General features: G+C 50.2%; 1 pseudogene; it reads right to left on the bottom strand.

Moving 5' to 3' along the window:
• Positions 1-9,907, bottom strand: part of LOC103272773 — a 29,013-nt pseudogene extending 19,106 nt beyond the window's left edge.
• Positions 9,908-17,220: the final 7,313 nt, after the last annotated feature.

Genomic DNA, 17,220 nt, shown 5'->3' with positions numbered 1-17,220 from the left:
CTCTACAATAAATCAAAAATTAGCCGGGCATGGTAGCGCTCGCCTGTAGTTCCAGCTACTCGGAAGGCTGAAGCAGAAGGATTGCCAGAGCCCAGCAGGTCAACGCTGGGGTGGCCGGGAGCGTGCCACTGCACTCCAGCCTGGGCAACAGAGTGAGACTCCAACTCAAAAAAAAAAAAAATCCTTTCTAAATTCATAAATTATGGTTTTTAAGTTAACAAGTAGAAAAAAAATCAAGAGCTACTCTCCCAGAAAAGCCACAGGCTAATCTAATCAATAAAGATAAGAGACAGCACGTACAGATAAGTAAGAGGGATTCAAGACTATGTAAAATCATTCTATGAATACAATTAGGTCCGAATGAATAGTCAGTTGAGTACTAAAAAGCTTAATTAGTCCTAATCCCAGACAAGAAATAAAATCCAAACAAATCAGCTTCCGTAGAAGTTGGGAAAGCGCTAACTCCCTAAACAAATGCCTGCCCCAGAAAGTCTCATAGGTGTATCCTGTCATATATTTAAAGGAGTATATTATTCCAGTGCTATTTAAACTGGTCTGGAGCAGAGGAACAAAACGCAGATTTTATAATCAAATAAATGGTGATAAAGATTTGATTAAGTTTATATGAAGAACCACAGATGGATTTCACCTATGATTAGATTATCAGTGTCTTTTTTTTTTTTTTTGAGTTGGAGTCTCACTCTGTCGCCCAGACTGGAGTGCAGTGGCGGCTCCTGGCCACCGCAGCCTCGACCTACTGGGCTCATGCCCAGCTAATTTTTGATTTATTGTAGAGATGAAGTCTCACCAAGTTGCCCAGGCGGGTCTCGAACCCGTGGGCTCAGGCAATCCACTCACCTCAGCCTCCCAAAGGTGCGGGATTACAGGCTGAGCCACCGAGCCCGGCTGATTATCAGTATCTTAAAAACCAAATGGTGTTTAGTTAACAGAAGCCAATAGCATTACAAAATAACCTTATAACCAAGTGGGGTTATATTGAGAATGTGAGATAGTTTAATACTATAATTTATAGTTACTTTTTAAAATAGACATAGGATAATTTTTTTTAAATTCCTGATTTATACCTATAGATGCTAAGAAAAGATGACAAAATCAGACACCCATTCTTGATTTGGACAACTTATTAAGATAAATGATATCTATTTAACATGATGAAACATCTCACAGCTGAAAAGCCAGCCCCCTACATAGTCAGGAAACAATGGATGAATTCCCATAAGATAAGGCCTGTACATTGTCATTGCTAAATACTCAATATTGTACCAGAGGTCTCAGCCAAGGATATTAGGCAAGGAAAGAAATTAGAGTCACAAACAGGGAATTTGAATTATCACTATCTGCACACACTACTATAAACCTAGAAAACACAAGATAATTACTAGAAGATCTATAAGAGAATATAGTTGTAGAATAGGGACCCATCTCGTGTTTTTATCAAGTTTTATTGGAACACAGCTATGCCGACGTTGCACACATACATAAGCCAGACTTTGGTAGTAAACACTAGACTAGTTTTTTTCAACCTGATTCTAGAAGCTAAAATGTAAAGACCAAAAATGAAAAACTCAATGAAAGGGTTTAACAGGTGATTAGATACAGCTGAAGAGAAAATCAGTAACCTGGAAGAAAAGGCTGGGTCAGTTAGCTAATAAGTGATCCTAATGACTGCTCAGCAACCCCATCCAAACACAGATTTATCTTCACTTAATCCTGACAACTGTCAAAAGAATTATCCTCTACTTTCAGCTGAGGCAATTAAGGGCATAATTTATTATAGTCCATTGAACTTAACAAGGTCCTCAGATATGTCCTGAATGGGTATGAATGGTATAAACTATTGTTCAGGACATAGAAACTTCTGTACCACAATATTATCAAGGATAGCTAATATCGATCAAGCACTGACTCAAGTCAGGCCCTGGTCTGGGTTCTTTGTATGTATCACCAGATTTAATTCTCACAACAGTTCCATTAGGAGGGTACCACTGTTAGCCTCACTGTCAAGATGAGAAGACAAAGACTCAGAGGAACAAAATGAATTACACAAGATGGCACAAGTAGGACATGGAAATGGGAAGGGGAGACTTAAACCCAAGTTGGCTAACCCCAGGCCCCACTTTCCTTTTTTTTTTTTTTTGAGTTGGAGTCTCTCACTCTGTCACCCAGGTTGGAGGGCAGTGGCATGCTCCTGGCCACCGCAGCCTTGACCTCCTCGTCTCAGGCAATCCTTTCACCTCAGCCTCCCAAGTAGCTGTGACTACAGGTGCATGCCACAATGCCCGGCTAATTTTTTAAATTTTTTATATAGAGATGAGTTTTCACTATATTTCCCAGGCTGGTCTCGAAACCCTGGGCTCTAGGGGTTCCACCTGCCTCAGCTTCCCAAAGTGCTGGGACTACAAGGATTGAGCCACTGCCCAGCTAATTTTTTAATTTTTGTAGAAAAGAGGTTTTGCTATGTTGCCCAGGCTGGTCTTGAACTCCTGGGCTCAAGCAATCCTCCCACCTCAGCCTCCCAAAATGCTGAGATTACTGGTGTGAGCCACTGCGCCCAGCCGGAATGTGCATTTTATTTTATTTTTGAGTAGGAATCTCACTCTGTCTCCCAGCCTATTGTGGCATGCTCACAACCACGATAGCCTTGGCCTGCCGGGCTTAGGCGATCCTTCTGCTTCAGCCTTCCAAGTAGCTGGAAATACAGGTGCGCACTACCACACCCAGCTTACTTATTTACGTAAATTTATTGTAGAGATAAGGTCTCTACAAGTTGCCAAGGCTGGCCTCAAACCCCTGGACTCAGGCAGCCGTCTCACCTCTGCCTTCTAAAATGATGGGATTACTGGCATGAGCCACTGCACTCCATTAGAATCTGCATTTTTCAAAAAATTGGAGTCTCACTCTGTCTCCCAGACTGGAGTGCAGTGGCCGCTCCTGGCCACCGCAGCCTCGACCTGCTGGGCTCCAGTGATCGTTCAGCCTCATCCTTCCAAGTAGCTGGAACTACAGGCACGCGCTACCATGCCCGGCTAATTTTTTATTTATTGTAGAGATGAGGTCTTGCCAAGTTGCCCAGGTGGGTCTGGAACCCGTGGGCTCAGGCAATCCACTCGCCTTGGCCTCCCAAAGTGCTGGGATTACAGGCTGAGCCACCGAGCCCGGCCAAAATCTGCATTTTAAAACAAGCATGGCAGGTGATTCTGTATGATTTTTGGAGAGACGTCATAGTGGACTCCACACTTAAGGGAAACATTAGAAGTGGGCAGGCACTTCACCCCGCAGGGCAGGGTCTCAATATCCCCCGTCCTGGCCTGCACTGACAGCCCATCTCTTCTGTCATTTGTTTGTTCACCCCCCATTCGTTAAAAAGGGGGGGGGACACTGCCAGGCATGGTGGCTCAAGCCTGTAATCCCAGCACTTTGGGAGACTGAAGCGAGAGGATTGCCTGAGCCCAAGGGTTCGAGAGCAGCCTGAGTAACGTGACGAGACCTCATCTCTACAATAAATCAAAAAACTTAGCCGGGCATGATGGTCGTTCCAGCTACTCAGAAGGCTGAGGCGGAAGGATTGCTGGAACCCAGCAAGTCAGCATTGGGTTGGCTGTGAGTGTGCCACTGCACTCCAGCCTGGGCAACAGAGTGAGACTCCACTTAATTAAAAAAAAGGGAAAACAGCCCACTGAGCATCTGTTAGACCCTGGGGCTATCAAAATGAAGAAAAACAGCCAGGCACAGTGGCTCACGCCTGTCATCCCAGCACTTTGGGAGGCCGAGGTGAGAGGGTTGCCTGAGCCCACGGGTTCAAGACCAGCCTGGGCAACTTGGCGAGACCTGATCTCTACAGTAAATAAAAAAATTAGCTGGGCTTGGTGGTGCACGCCTGTAGTTCCAGTTACTTGGAAGATTGAGGCAGAAGGATCACCTGAACCCAGCAGGTCGAGGCTGCAGTGGCCGTGAGCACGCCACTGCACTCCAGTCTGGGCAACAGAGTAAGACTCCACTCAAAAAAAAAAAAAGAAAGAAAGAAAAACTCCTGACTTCAAGGAGTCCCAGAATAACCTTTCTGATGGAAAAATCTGATCACATGTTTCCTTTGCTCAAGATCCTTCCGTGGTTCCTTTCCACCTTCAGAGGTGGCCAACTCAAATACCTTCAGGGACACAGTAGCAACAGCTGTGCAAGGCTGGGGAAAGGCAAAGGGGAACACTGGGGATGACACTGGCTAGCGGCAGCCTGCATGCTCCTCCTATATGCATTTACATTAAAAAAAAAAGTAAGCCTAGCCAAGCAAAGTGCTTTAGCTGCTGATTTCAGCCCTGCAGCCGTCTTATGCTGCCTCTGAATCCAAACTCTTAATGTGGCAAGTAAGAGCTTTGGAATCATCTGTCCCAGCCTAGATTCCAAGCCTCATTCTTTGAACCCATCGCCCCATCACCCTTCGGTCCAACAACCCAGATCTCTGAAGCTCCTTAAGTCTCCTAGCACCCCATGACTTCTCATTTCCCCGGCCTTTGCACATGCTGCCCCTTCACTGGAAAGCACTTTCAGGGCCTTACCCACTCCGTGGACTCCTACTTTCCCTCGAGTCCAAGCTCACATGTCGCTTCCTCCAAGGAGCCCTTCACACTCAGGTGGATTTAGGAACCACGCCCTCTGTCCCCACACACTTGGTTCATACCCACAGTATAAAACACACCAGGGAGGCTGTGCTCAGGGTCTGGGCTTTAGCCTGGGTCCAACACCTGGACCACTCTTCTTCCAGATGCCTGCGTGACTCGCTCCCTTGCCTCCTCCAAGTCTTTGCCCAAATGTCACCTCCTCCAGAGGTCTGCTGCAACCACCTACTCAATTCTACAACCTGCTCCCCACCTCACCACACTGTGGCTCCCCCTGCCCCATCTTATCTTTCATTTTTATAGTACATACTTTAGACATGTTACAGAATTTACTCATTTATGAAGGGGATTGAAAATTTTCAGCCTCCATAACTAGGAAGCGGACTCCATGAGAGTGGAGGTCTTCAATTGTTCTGTTTACTGATGTTTCTCATGTACAAAGAAGGATGCTTGGTCCATATAGGAGCTCAATAATGTTTGTGTGTAAGTGAATGAATGGAAAGATGGATGGATGGAGGGAGAGATGGACGGGTGGGCGGGCGGATGGATGGATGGATAGATCGACGGATGGACGGATGAACAGACAACTAGATGGATGGATTCCCATAATGCAGTTGCCTGGGTCCCTCTCTGGTCTGTAAGATTCCACCACAGTTTCAAGGCACAGAGGGGGTTTCGCTTAATGTTTGTTGAATATTCGTTCCTAACTAATCTATCAGTGACTGAAGGCGAGAACAAAGGGATCAATCCATTGTAGGCACCTGTGAATGGTGACCGTAGAATAAAGATTTGCCCAGAGGGAAAACTTTATTTTCCACATCCTCCTGCACTTTCCACAACTGGCTGTCAGAGCCTCTCTCCTGGGCGCCCCTCCCACCGCAGCAGCTGTAACATGGATTTGCCGAGAGGGGCCGCTAATCCCTCATTTTCCTGCCTGGCTCAGAAAACTCGGGGCATCCAGCCCTGCAGATTCGGAGACGCTGCAGTGAGAGGAATAAAGGTGAGGCCGGACCCAGCCAGGACACCCGACTGGATGGAGCGGCCAGCGCCCCGTCCACTTGCCACGTGACCTCAGGAGGGCTGGGAGTCCACAGGGACCCTCGACTGACCACCGAATTCCGCATGCCAGGCCCCACACTGCAGGCACCCCCAGAATGGCAACCCCATTCTGACCCACTGCAACCCCTGGCAGCTCTTAGGATGTCCCGTTTACAGACAGGAATCAGGGCTCAGAGAGGCTGAGTACCTTGGTCAGTTACAACTAGAGAACATCAGTGATAAGATTAGAATCCAGAACTGGCAAACACTGTTGTTCCTCTCCCCCCCACCGCCTCCCCCTTGGCATCTCTGCTGTAAAAGCAAACAAGATTCCAACCGCAGCGTCTGGTTTGGCCTAATTTAGAAGATTGCAGAGTTTTTTTGCGGGGGGGGTTGAGACAATTTCACTCTGTTGACCAGGCTGGGGTGCAGTGGCATGCTCACGGCCACCACAACCTCCAGGCAATCCTTCTGCTTCAGCTTTCCAAGTAGCTGGAACTACAGGCGTGCACTACCACGCCCAGCTAATTTTTTAATTTCTTTTAGAGATGAAGTCTCACCAAATCGGCCAGGCTGGTCTCACGACTCTAAGCTCAGGCAACCCTCTCACCTTGGCCTCCCAAAGTGCTGTGATTACATGCTTGAGCCACCATGCCGGGCCGGTGGCAGGTTTTAAGGCTCGGGAAGGCAGGTGGACACAGGTGGTGGGAGGCGGGTAAGGGGGAACTCCAGGGAAAGTGACCCAGTGGTCCTTCTCTCGGCATGCAGACATTTTGCTCTCTGTTCCTCAGTTCCTTGGGTTCTTCGGTAGCCAGTGGCCACACACAAATTCACTCTGGAGCGAGCAGCCTGGTGGGCACAGAGGTGAGGTCCAGGGGGAACAGACTGCAAATGGTCCCCTGACCCACCAAGGAAACTGAGGCCCAGAGAGAGAGAGGGGGGCCTCCCAGAGAGGACCCTGGCCTGTCCACCCTTGTGACCAGAGTCTGGTAGTCTATAACAGTGGGACTCTCTTGGTTGACATGGACCCAAGGTTCCAAATAACGGGCCTCCCAACAGTTCAGTGACGAAAGAATCCCGGGTCCCAGTTTACAGACGACAAAGCCGAGGCCCACTATGGTTCCTCAGCCTTGGCCAAGCTCATGCTACTTGCTCTGGCCTGGCTGCAGGCCTGTCTGAACCCAGGCCCACAGTGTTCTCTCCCCAGATGCCTGGGCCGCAGTGGCAGGACCCTTATGTCCTCAAACCTGGCAGGGCTGTTTCTCTTCCTCGAAGGACACTGAATGTGTCCCTTTCCCCAGAAAATCCCCCTGATTGCCCCAGCCCCCTCGGAGGCCCAGTTATTCCTTAGGGCTCTGGGCAATTGCTTCTCTGGCTGCTCTCTAGCCCAACCAGACTGTGAAGACCTTGAAGAGAGGGACTAACTTTGCCTGTTCCTCCCTTTAGCTTAGGGGTGCTAAGCACACAGTAGATGCCAAGCAGCTTCTTTTGTTTCCTTGTTTACTGTTTACATGGGGAAACAGACCCAGAAAGTGGTTCTCTGTGTCTAGGGAATTTTTAACCAAATTTCAAAATGACATCTGTGTCCTGTTGGACAACACAGAGGACAGAATTAGCATTATTCATTCATGCAACGAATGTTTATTGAGTGACAGCCACGTGCTAGACATGCTCTAGGTGCTGGGGCAACGGGAGGCCGCAAAACAGACGCAGCCCTCTTGCAATGACCTTTTCAGCAGGTGACAGAAAACTAGCAACACGTGTAAATAAGTCGAATGCAAGTGCAGTGAAGGAAAAGTCAAGTTGGGCTGGGGATGGAGGTCTATTATTCGGAGAGTTGAGGGGAGCTATTCAGAGAGGGTAGTTAGGCAATGACCCGCAGGAAGTGGAAGGGCAGCCCACATGGTTCTCCAGGAAATAATTCCAGGCCGCGGGATCCACAGGTGCAAAGGCCCTGGCATGGGAGTGTGTGTTTGCTAGACTTGAAGAAGGGATCCTGTAAGTTTTCATAAACCTCGGTGAGGACTTTGGCTTTTATTCTGAGCACGATGGGAAGGCAGTGCAGGTCTCCTCGAGCTGTTGTGAGTGACTGACTTGCCTCGTAGAGCCAGCGGGGGGACCCCAGACCAGTCAGGATGCTGCGAGGCTCTGTGAGGGCTCTTGTCTAGAATGGAACGCCCTCACTCCTCCTAAACGGAGGGCTTCCTCTGGGATTTCTGGAGCCCTGGGGCAGTATTCTCGATCCTGAGTTATGTTGGAGTCACGAGGCTTTTTCCAAAAACAAATGCCAAGCCCCGCCTTTGCCTTGCTGAGCCAGTCTCTGGAGTGGGCCATGGGATAAACACTGCTCATTAGACCCAGGGGCCGTGGGTGGGTCCCCCCACCCTAAATTTTACCCGCAAGTCCATCGGGCATTAGAGGGATAATAAGCTTTCATCAGATGCCTCAAAGATCGCGAATCACGTTCCGAGGCCAACCAGATGGGCCTGCCACAGAAAGCCCAGTGACAGCCCAAGGTCCTGGTGCTCACGGCCCCCCTCCCTTCCGCTCCTTCCTCCCCCCTCCCCCTCCTGCTAGTGCCTTTCTTCTGGGCTCTGCATCTCATCTATTCTGCAGACAGCGCCTCCCTCCCTCCCAGCTCTTAGGATGCTGCCAGCATCCAACACCTCTTCAAACATGAATAAGCCATTTTCCCTGCCAGAGCTGCCGCTGGCTCAAGTCAGTTTTTTCTGGGCTTTTCTGTTTGCTTTCTCCCAAGGTCTTCCTGCTTCGGCTGTCAAAGAGGAGTTTGTTCAGGCACCCACATCTCCCCCTGCCTAGGACTTGGCATCCGGTTTGGGACACGAAGGGGAGGCTTTTGCTTCGTTTTCATGGACACTGTCGACTCTTGTCACCCCCACCTCAAAGCCAAGGGCCCCCTGCGAGAGCCTTGGTGCTGGGCGAGAGAACAAGCCCTGGGCATGTTGGGGGTGAGAGGAAGGAGACAGTGGCGGTGCCTGACATGGTGGCCTGGTTCCTGGGGTCAGGGAGTGGGGAGGGGGCACCCTCTGGCCTTGGTGGGCACTGAACTCGTCTCGCTGTCTGGGCCCGTTTGTCGGGATTCCTTTCTCTGTTTGGAGTATTGAATGGTATTGGGTCTGATACACAGCATTGTTGTCAAGGGGCTGGGGTTCAAGACACAAGTTCAAATCCCAGCTCAACCACTTAATAAACCTCATGACCATAAAGCATCTCTGGGCTTCTGTGTCTCCTCTGGGAAGCAAGGGCAGGGGGTAGGAGTTGAAAGGATACATGAAATCACCAGTATAAATTTGCACCTTCCGTTTCCAAATTCTGCCTTGTCATCTGCCACACCACTTCTCCACCTGACCCGTTCGGCTTTCGCTCCTTCAAAAATAATGTGCTGGTGAGCCCTCCTCAACTGTGCCCTCACCAAGTCTCCTGAAAACTGAAGCTGGTACAATGAATATTCTTTGGAATATGACCCAGCCATCAAGAAGAACAAAATCATGAACTTTGCAGCCACCTGGATGGACTTAGAGTCTATAATCCCGAGTGATCTTTCACAGAAACAAAGAACTGAGTGTTACATGTTCTCACTCATAAGCGGACCTTGAACAATCACCATAACATGATAAGAAAAGGATTGGCACTAGTGGGAAACTGCTGGGAGAAGGGTAGGGAAAAGGGATTGGCAGTAGTGGGAGTCTGCCGGGGAAGTGGGGGCACACCTCATTCACAAGGGTAACTGCAGAATGAATATTTGTATGCCTAACCCTGAACTGTACCTCACAATTTTAAAATAAAAAATCTAAAGGTGAAAAAAAGCACCAAAAAATAAATAAATAAAAATAAACTCTCTACCTGCAAAAAAAAAAAAAAATTCTAGAATATTCTAGAGGGAGCTCCTGCTGACTCCTCTCACTGTCACAGGGAGGCCTGAGCACCGCGTGGAAGTCTCCACCCATGTCTTCCTCGAGGGAGACTTTAGGGGATGATGACTTGAGAGTTTCCCTGGGATGTTTTCTCCCAGTCATGCCACATTTGTGAGCTCCTTCCCACTGGGAAACTTCTTGGCATGAGGACTTCTCCTTGCCTCCTGGGAGGCCCACGCTGATCCAGGGGGCTTCTGTTGTGCTGGGTTTCCCTCCAAAGCCAGGCTCTGTGACGTCGTTCTCCACCACATCCCTTCTTCCTAGGAATTCCTGTGCAGGAATTCCTTGCCCAAGGCCCATGTACTGGTTTCACTCCCACCTTCCTCTGGCCCACTCTGCTGTGTCCTCCCAAAGCCAGAGAGACACCCTTGGACCCCTAGAGCCTTCTGGAGTGCAGTTTCATCACGCCCTGACTCCTGGTTATCAGACACATTTATTGAGGCACCCAAGACACTGTGCTGAACACTTACTTGGTGACATTATCATTTCGTCCCCCATACCCTGTGGTACCTGCAGCATTGCTGACCACCGTGTTCCCTTGCACGCCGACTTGGGGCTGGGCCATGGGGCTCGCCTCTGTCAGTGGGATGTGAAAGAGCACGGTGCAGGCCTGACAAATGCAGCGGGTGGTCCTTGGAGTGCTTGCCCTTGAAGCCGGCACCATGTTGTGAAGCTCAGACTAGACGATGGAGTGATGAGAGGCTGTGTGGCGAGAGACCCCAGAGGGGAGCACGTCTCGCCCATCCCAGGCCCAGCAAAGTACCCATCTGACCGCAGCCACACGAGCATCCTCAACAATGCCACGTGAAGCAGAAGAACCTCCCAACTGAGCCCCGTCCACCCACACCATTGTGAGAAATAACAAATCGTTGTTGTCTTAACTCACTGAGTTTGGGGCTGACTTGCCACACAGCAATAGAAAACTGAAATAAGGTCGGGCTCGGTGACTCAGCCTGTCATCCCAGCACTTTGCCAGGCCGAGGAAAGTGGACTGCCTGAGCTTGCGGGTTCGAAACCCACCAGGGCAACTAGGTGAGACTTCGTCTCTACAATAAATCAAAAATTAGCTGGGCATAGTAGTGCATGCCTGTAGTTCCAGCAACTTAGAAGGCTGAGGTGGAAGGATCACCGGAGCCCAGCAGGGGTGGCCATGAGCATGCCACTGTACTCCAGCCTGGGCCACAGAGACTACAACTCAAAAAAAGAGAAAAAGAATAAGAAAAAAAGAAAGCTGAAATAAAACCCCCATACTCAGATACTATTATTATCATCCCCATTTTACAGATGTTGAATCCGAGGCTCAGAGAGCTTGAGTGAGTTTCCCAAGATTGCCCAGTGAGTAAGCAAATGTGGTGGCTGTGGACAGGCATCTTGGCTCTCTTGGGGCAGGGGGAGGTTAGCTGACTGATAGTCCCAGCTGCTGTCTGCCTGGACCCACCACTGCATCCTCACTGAGGCCACGGCTCCACCAGCCTGTGCCCAGCCAGCAACTGAGCATAGTGGGAACCCTAGCACAAGCCTTCTCCTGGGAGCCCCGGGATCCCTCCATCAGCTGACTCTGGCTCAAGGACTCCCATCAGCCTGACTAAACCTTTCTTGAATGGCGACTCTTCCTACCTCCCCACCGCCCCTTCCTTCTCTCTCCTCTCCTGGGTTGCACAGTCCGAGAGCCCTCCCACCACCTCTTGCTCCCTCCCTTTCATCTGTCACAGGTGTTTCCTCCAATAAATAGACTGCATTTCGCAGTGGGATGGCTGAGCTTCAAACCTATGGAGACTTTTCAAACCTTCTTGCCTTTGTTTTCCTCCAGACAATTTTCCTCCCAGGGAAAACAGGCATCTTCAGACATCACGACCATCCAGGACTCAGAAATTCTAAGGCCGGCAGGGTCTGGTGGCTCACGCCTGTCATCCCAACACTTTGGGAGTTGTAGACAAGAGACTTACCTGAGCTCAGGGGTTCGAGACAGCCTGAGCAACATGGTGAGACCTCCTCTCTATTAAAAAATCAAAAAATTAGCCACGCATGGTGGCGCATGCCTCTGGTTCCAGCTACTTGGAAGGCTGATGTGGAAGGATCGCCTGAGCCCGGCAGGCCGAGGCTGCAGTGGCTGTGAATATGCCACTGCACTCCAGCCTGGGTGACAGAGTGAGACTGATTTAAAAAAAGAAAGAAAGAAATTCTAAGACCGCAGGAATGGAAAACCCCGAAGCCAAGAAAAATAAGGTGCAGGATGCTCGGCAGACTCACCTGAGGGAGCCAGACAGACACCGGCATCTTCAGAAACTGCAGGGGACCTGGAAGCTTTCAGGCAGGGAACAGCAGGAGGCGGGCTGACACACCCGCACTTCTCTGCCCCAAGCCCTTTACACAGTAATCCTCCTCAACAGCCAGGAGCCAAGTGTTACCATCCCCATTTACAGTGAGGACATGAGTCTCAGAGAGGTGAAGCACTCCCCTTGGGCCACACAGCTGCCACGTGGCGGGGCTGAGACTTCAACCCCGCTGGAGGGGAGCCTGGTCAGGTGCTTCCAAATCCTGGATGGGAATCCCTGCCCTTCCAGTAGGGAGACCTTAGGCAAGTCGCTTAGCCTCTCTGGCCTCAGTTTCCCCGTGTATAAAACCAGGACCCTGTCGGGCTCGGTGGCTCAGCCTGTAATCCCGCGCCTTGGGAGGCTGAGGTGAGTGGATTACCTGCGCCTGCGGGTTCGAGACCCGCCTGGGCAAGTTGGTGAGACCTCATCTCTACAATAAACCAAAAAATTAGCCAGGCATGGTAGTGCGCGCCTGTAATTCCAGCTACTCGGAAGGCTGAGGCGGAAGGATCGCCGGAGCCCAGTAGGTGGAGGCTGCGGTGCCCGGGAGCGGCCAGTGCACTCCAGTCTGGGCAACCAAGTGAGTCTCCAACTCCAAAAAAAAAAAACCAGGACCCTTCATGTAGGGACACCTCGGGTGAGTCACTTAGCCTCTCTGGCCTCAGTTTACCCATGTATAAAACCAGGACCTTCCTTGTCTCTCCCCCAGGGCATGGTAAGCATGGAGAAGGAAGTCTTGTGTGAGTGTGTGCTAAATGCTTATTAGTCATCTCAGTTCTGACCCTGACTCCCACCCCTGACCCAGGCTGGCCAGTTTTCCATGACACTGAGTTGTTTCCATCCCCTTACTGACATGAACAAGATAAGGACTTTGTGTGTTTTGTTTTGTTTTGTTTTTAGCTCAAATTCAGGCTGATCACACATTGCACAAGTTGATCTATCTCCGGGCCCGATTCAGAATCTGGTGTTGCCTTCATCTCTACCAAAAAAACCAACACGTCAACCGCTAAAACCCCAATAAATTAGTGAGAGACACATAAAAATGGAAGGCCACAAGCCAGGCCCAAAAAATCCCCTGGATTCTTTCCCCATGAGGGGAGGTTTTCCATAGGGACGAAGCCCTGGGCTTTGGCTCAGGGATGCGGGCTGCTTTCTCCTTGAGAAAGCTCCTGGGATAAAAATAGCCAAGCAGCAGGCGGCCTCTTCTGGGGCTCTAAGAAGAGGAGGGAAGGGGCGAAGGGGAGGGGGTTTGGCTCCCGGACGCCTGTGTCCATGAGAAACAGGAGGGAGAACAGGGGTGTGGCAATCTGGGTCCGAGGGCAAGGTGGGGAGATGGGCTTTCTGGTGAAGGGGAGGAAGAAATGGGCCAGAACTCCCCAATTCACTGAGCCAGAATCCTGAGTAAAATGACTTGTGTTCTCAGTTGTACGAGGGGGAGAGATAAGGACCGGGGTGGGGGGGCGGGTAGTAGATGATAATAGAGCCAGGAGGAGAGAGACAGGGCACCGCCGTCATCCAGCAAGAGACGCCAGGAGAGGCTGGGCGCAGTGGTGGCTCATGCCTATAATCCCAGCACTTTGGGAGGGCGAGGTGAGAAGATTGCCTGAGCCTGCAGGTTCGAGATTGGTCTGGGCAACTTGGCAAGACAGCATCTCTACAATAAATCAAAAAACTAGCCAGGTGTGGTACTGCGTGCCTGTAGTTCCAGCTATTTGAAAGACTGAGGCAGAAGGATCGCTTGAGCCCAGTGAGTCGAGGCTGTGGTGGTCCGACGCGTGCCACTGCCCTCCAGCCTGGGTGACAGAGTGAGACTCCAACTCAAAAAAGGCCAGGCTCAGTGGTTCAGCCTGTAATCCCAGCACGTTGGGAGGCCAAGGCAAGTGGATTGCCTGAGCCTGCGGGTTCGAGACCAGCCTGGCCAACTTGGCGAGACCTCATCTTCACAACAAATCAAAAAATTGGCCAGGCATCATGGCGCTTGCCTGTAGTTCCAACTACTTAGAAGACTGAGGCAGAAGGATCGCTTGAGCCCAGGTCGAGGCTGCAGTGGCCATAGGCATGCCACTGCACTCCAGCCTGGGTGACAGAGTGAGACTCCAACTCAAAAGAAAAGAAAAGAAAAGAAAGACCAGGAGGAATCTCTTTAGAACGTTAAAAAAAGTAATCAAACCAAAAACCAACAACAACAAAAGCAAGGCTCAGGAGACCCTAACTTGACTGAAATAAACCCAGGCCGCTGGAGTCACTTCCAAGAAGCCCGTGTTCCTCAGAAGTTGCTCCCTTACCCTTTCAGCCTCCGCACCGGGGACCCCAGTTGGGACCCCACCCTTCTCCTTCCTAAGTGATCCCTGGGCCAGTCCAGGTCAAACTGTTCCCCTGGGCCTCTCCAGCCACCAGGCAAGCGCGCACACACATCAGGAGCTCCGAGGAACTGGAGTCATGGACTCTGAAACAAAAAGGAATCTTCAAGATTCCTTCCTTCTTTCGGTCCCTCATTGAGGCATCAATGTGCAGAAGGGCACCTGAAGTCCAGAGGGGGCGAGCAGCCTGTCCGAGTCACACAGCAAGGGTCCCAGCCTCCAACCCCGTGCTGCTTCAGCCTGAACAGAACTTCATTCGTTCAGCAATAAGGATTGAGCTCCTGCTCTGCCTCAGGCACTGTTACAGGCCCGTGGGTGGGAGGCGGCCATTTCATGTCAGGTGTCCAGAGGATAAGGCGATAAGGTGACATCTGAGCAGAGACCTGAAGGTGGTGAAGGGTGAGCCACGAGGAATCTGGCAGAAGAGCATTCCAGGCCAGGGGAGCAGCACGTACAATGGCCCCGTGGCTTTGCAGGTTCAGAGAATAGCAAGAAGCCAGACGTCTAGAGTGCAGAGATGAGGTCAGAGATAGAGCAGGAGGGACTGTAGACCCCTGGAAGGATCCTGGCTTTCCCCCATGAGACAGGAATTGTGGAAAAGCTGCCGGTGCAGAGGCCAAGGGTGAGACCAGAGAGGACACTGAAATCACTCCAGGGTGAGGTAGTGCCAGCGTGGCTCAGGATGGTCACTGAGGGGTTGTGAGAAGGGTTTGGTTCTGGGTGGAGGTCGAGCCCACCCTGATTAGACATGGGGTGAGGGCGAGAAAGACATCCAGAATGATGGCAGGGCTTTGGCCTGAGCCCCCAGAAAGACTGGACTGAGGTGGAAAACCACGGGAGAGGTTGATGTTGGGGTCAGACGCAGATGGTGTGTGTCGAACCAGTCGTGGGTCAGAGCCGGTTCTGGCTCTGTGGTGGCCTTGCAGTGGAGTGGCTGGGGCATTTTGCCCCCAACCATCCACACCCATGTTCAGCCCCAGGCTGTACGGCTGTAAGGAAAGCCTAGGTCAAGGCTCTCTTATAGGTCAGATTCCGTTTCCCCAGCTTCACTCAGACCTCGTCTCCACACCCAGCTCTGTCTGAATCAGCCTTTGAGTTCCAAGGGACTCATCCACTCCAAAATATTGTGTAAACAGACTCTTTCCTCTCGCTACTATTTGTGGTTGACAGAACATTCTTTCCTGTGTTATTCCACGTGGGCCTCATCACAAGCCTATGAGATACTCAGAGAAGGCATTATTCTTCTTATTTTGCAGATGAGGAAACGGAGGCACAGAAAAGCTAGGGCCTTTAGCCAAGCCAACTCAGTCACACAGTCCAGGCATTGGGTGCAGAACCCTTGTCTGCTGACCCCTGGGTAAGGGGTCCTTGTGCCAGACACCCTGCTCAGTGAAGGGAGGCTCCTGGATGACTGTCAAATGGCCAGCCAACCTTGGAGCAGCATGGCTGAGCTGTCCAATATGGCAGCCACCAGTTTCATGCAGCTGCTCAAATTCAAATTTAAGTTAATTAAAACTAAATACAATTAAAAGTTAATTATGAGTCACATTTCAAGGATCCAGTGTGGCTAGTGACTGCCATATTGCACAGCATGGATTGTAGATCATTTCTGTTATCACAGATAACTTTACTGGACAGCGCCAACACAGATAACCTTCCCTACCCCTCCCCACCCTAACTCCCAAGGTCAAAGTTGAGGGCTTGTGTGTAAAGCGTGATGTCACACCAACTTCCAACATTCTCAACTTTTGTCTCTGCAGCTCACTACCTGTACCCTATCTCACTCAATGATTGTTTTTAGATGGACTCATTTTTTAAACTTAAATACCTATAAACCCCTTGTTCTAAGCACAAAGGCATAGGTTTGGTGTATAAATTGTATGTACACACAAATATGCAATTAAAGTTGTTCAGCGACTATCTAGACATCACCTCAAATTATCTCATGACTGGGAAACACCGGTACAGTGGAGGGACACAGGCTTTGAAATCAGAAAAGGACTTCACCGCTCAACCAGCTGTGTGCTTGGGGCAACATGTCTTTGCCTCTCTGAGCCTCAGCTTTCTTATCTGTAAAGTGAATGTCCCAGTAAAGGCCTACCTGAGTTCTTATGAGAATCAGGGAGAGAGTTTTATAGTGAAAGCGAGCACTTTGCCTGACCCTCAGTAAGAGCTCATCAACTGTAAGTTCCTTTCCCCTCCTCCTTCAGTCAGGACTGAAGACTTAAAAAGTAAAAACAGAAATGAAATGTCCCATAGGAGGTAATGAAGACTCTAAAATATTCCTGGAAATCTAGGAGACCCACATCTCTTTCTTCTGTCTGACATTGAGCCTCTACACAAGAAGAAAGTGAAGGTTAGGGCAGAGGTGTGAACTGTCAGCTACAGCATTAAAGGCACACACACAAAATGCCTCTTGGGCCAGGCGTGGTGGTTCACACCTATAATCCCAGCCCTTTGGGAGGTGGAGGTGAGAGGATTGCCTGAGCCCGCAGGTTCGAGACAGCCTGGGCAACTTGGTGAGACCTCATCTCTACAATAAATAAAAAATTAGCTGGGTGTGGTGGCGTGTGCCTGTAGCTCTGGCTACTCGGAAGGCCGAAGCAGAAGGATCACCTGAACCCAGCAGGTTGAGGCTGTGGTGGCTGTGAGTGTGCCCCTGCACTCCAGTCTGGGCAACAGAGTGAGACTCCAACTAAAAAAAAAAAATGCCTCTTGGTAGAGGCTAAGAGACTTCTTGAATCTAGGCATTAACAACTGACCAGTAAGCGAAGAAGCAAAGACTTCAGGGACCACACATGATAAACAATACAGCCTTAAAAAATGATTTTTTTGAAGGGAAAACAACAACAACAACAAAAAGAAAGAATAAAGACTTAACAAAAGATGTCCAGATAGGTCACTAAACAAACACATAGCAACAATAACAAAACCAAGC

This window comes from Carlito syrichta, unplaced genomic scaffold, assembly GCF_000164805.1.
Source record: "Carlito syrichta isolate Samal-C Ts95f unplaced genomic scaffold, Tarsius_syrichta-2.0.1 Scaffold313210, whole genome shotgun sequence".
In the NCBI taxonomy this organism is placed as follows: Eukaryota; Metazoa; Chordata; class Mammalia; order Primates; family Tarsiidae; genus Carlito; species Carlito syrichta.
Note: the sequence above shows the minus strand (reverse complement) of the source record. Positions and strands in the feature narration are given on the sequence as shown.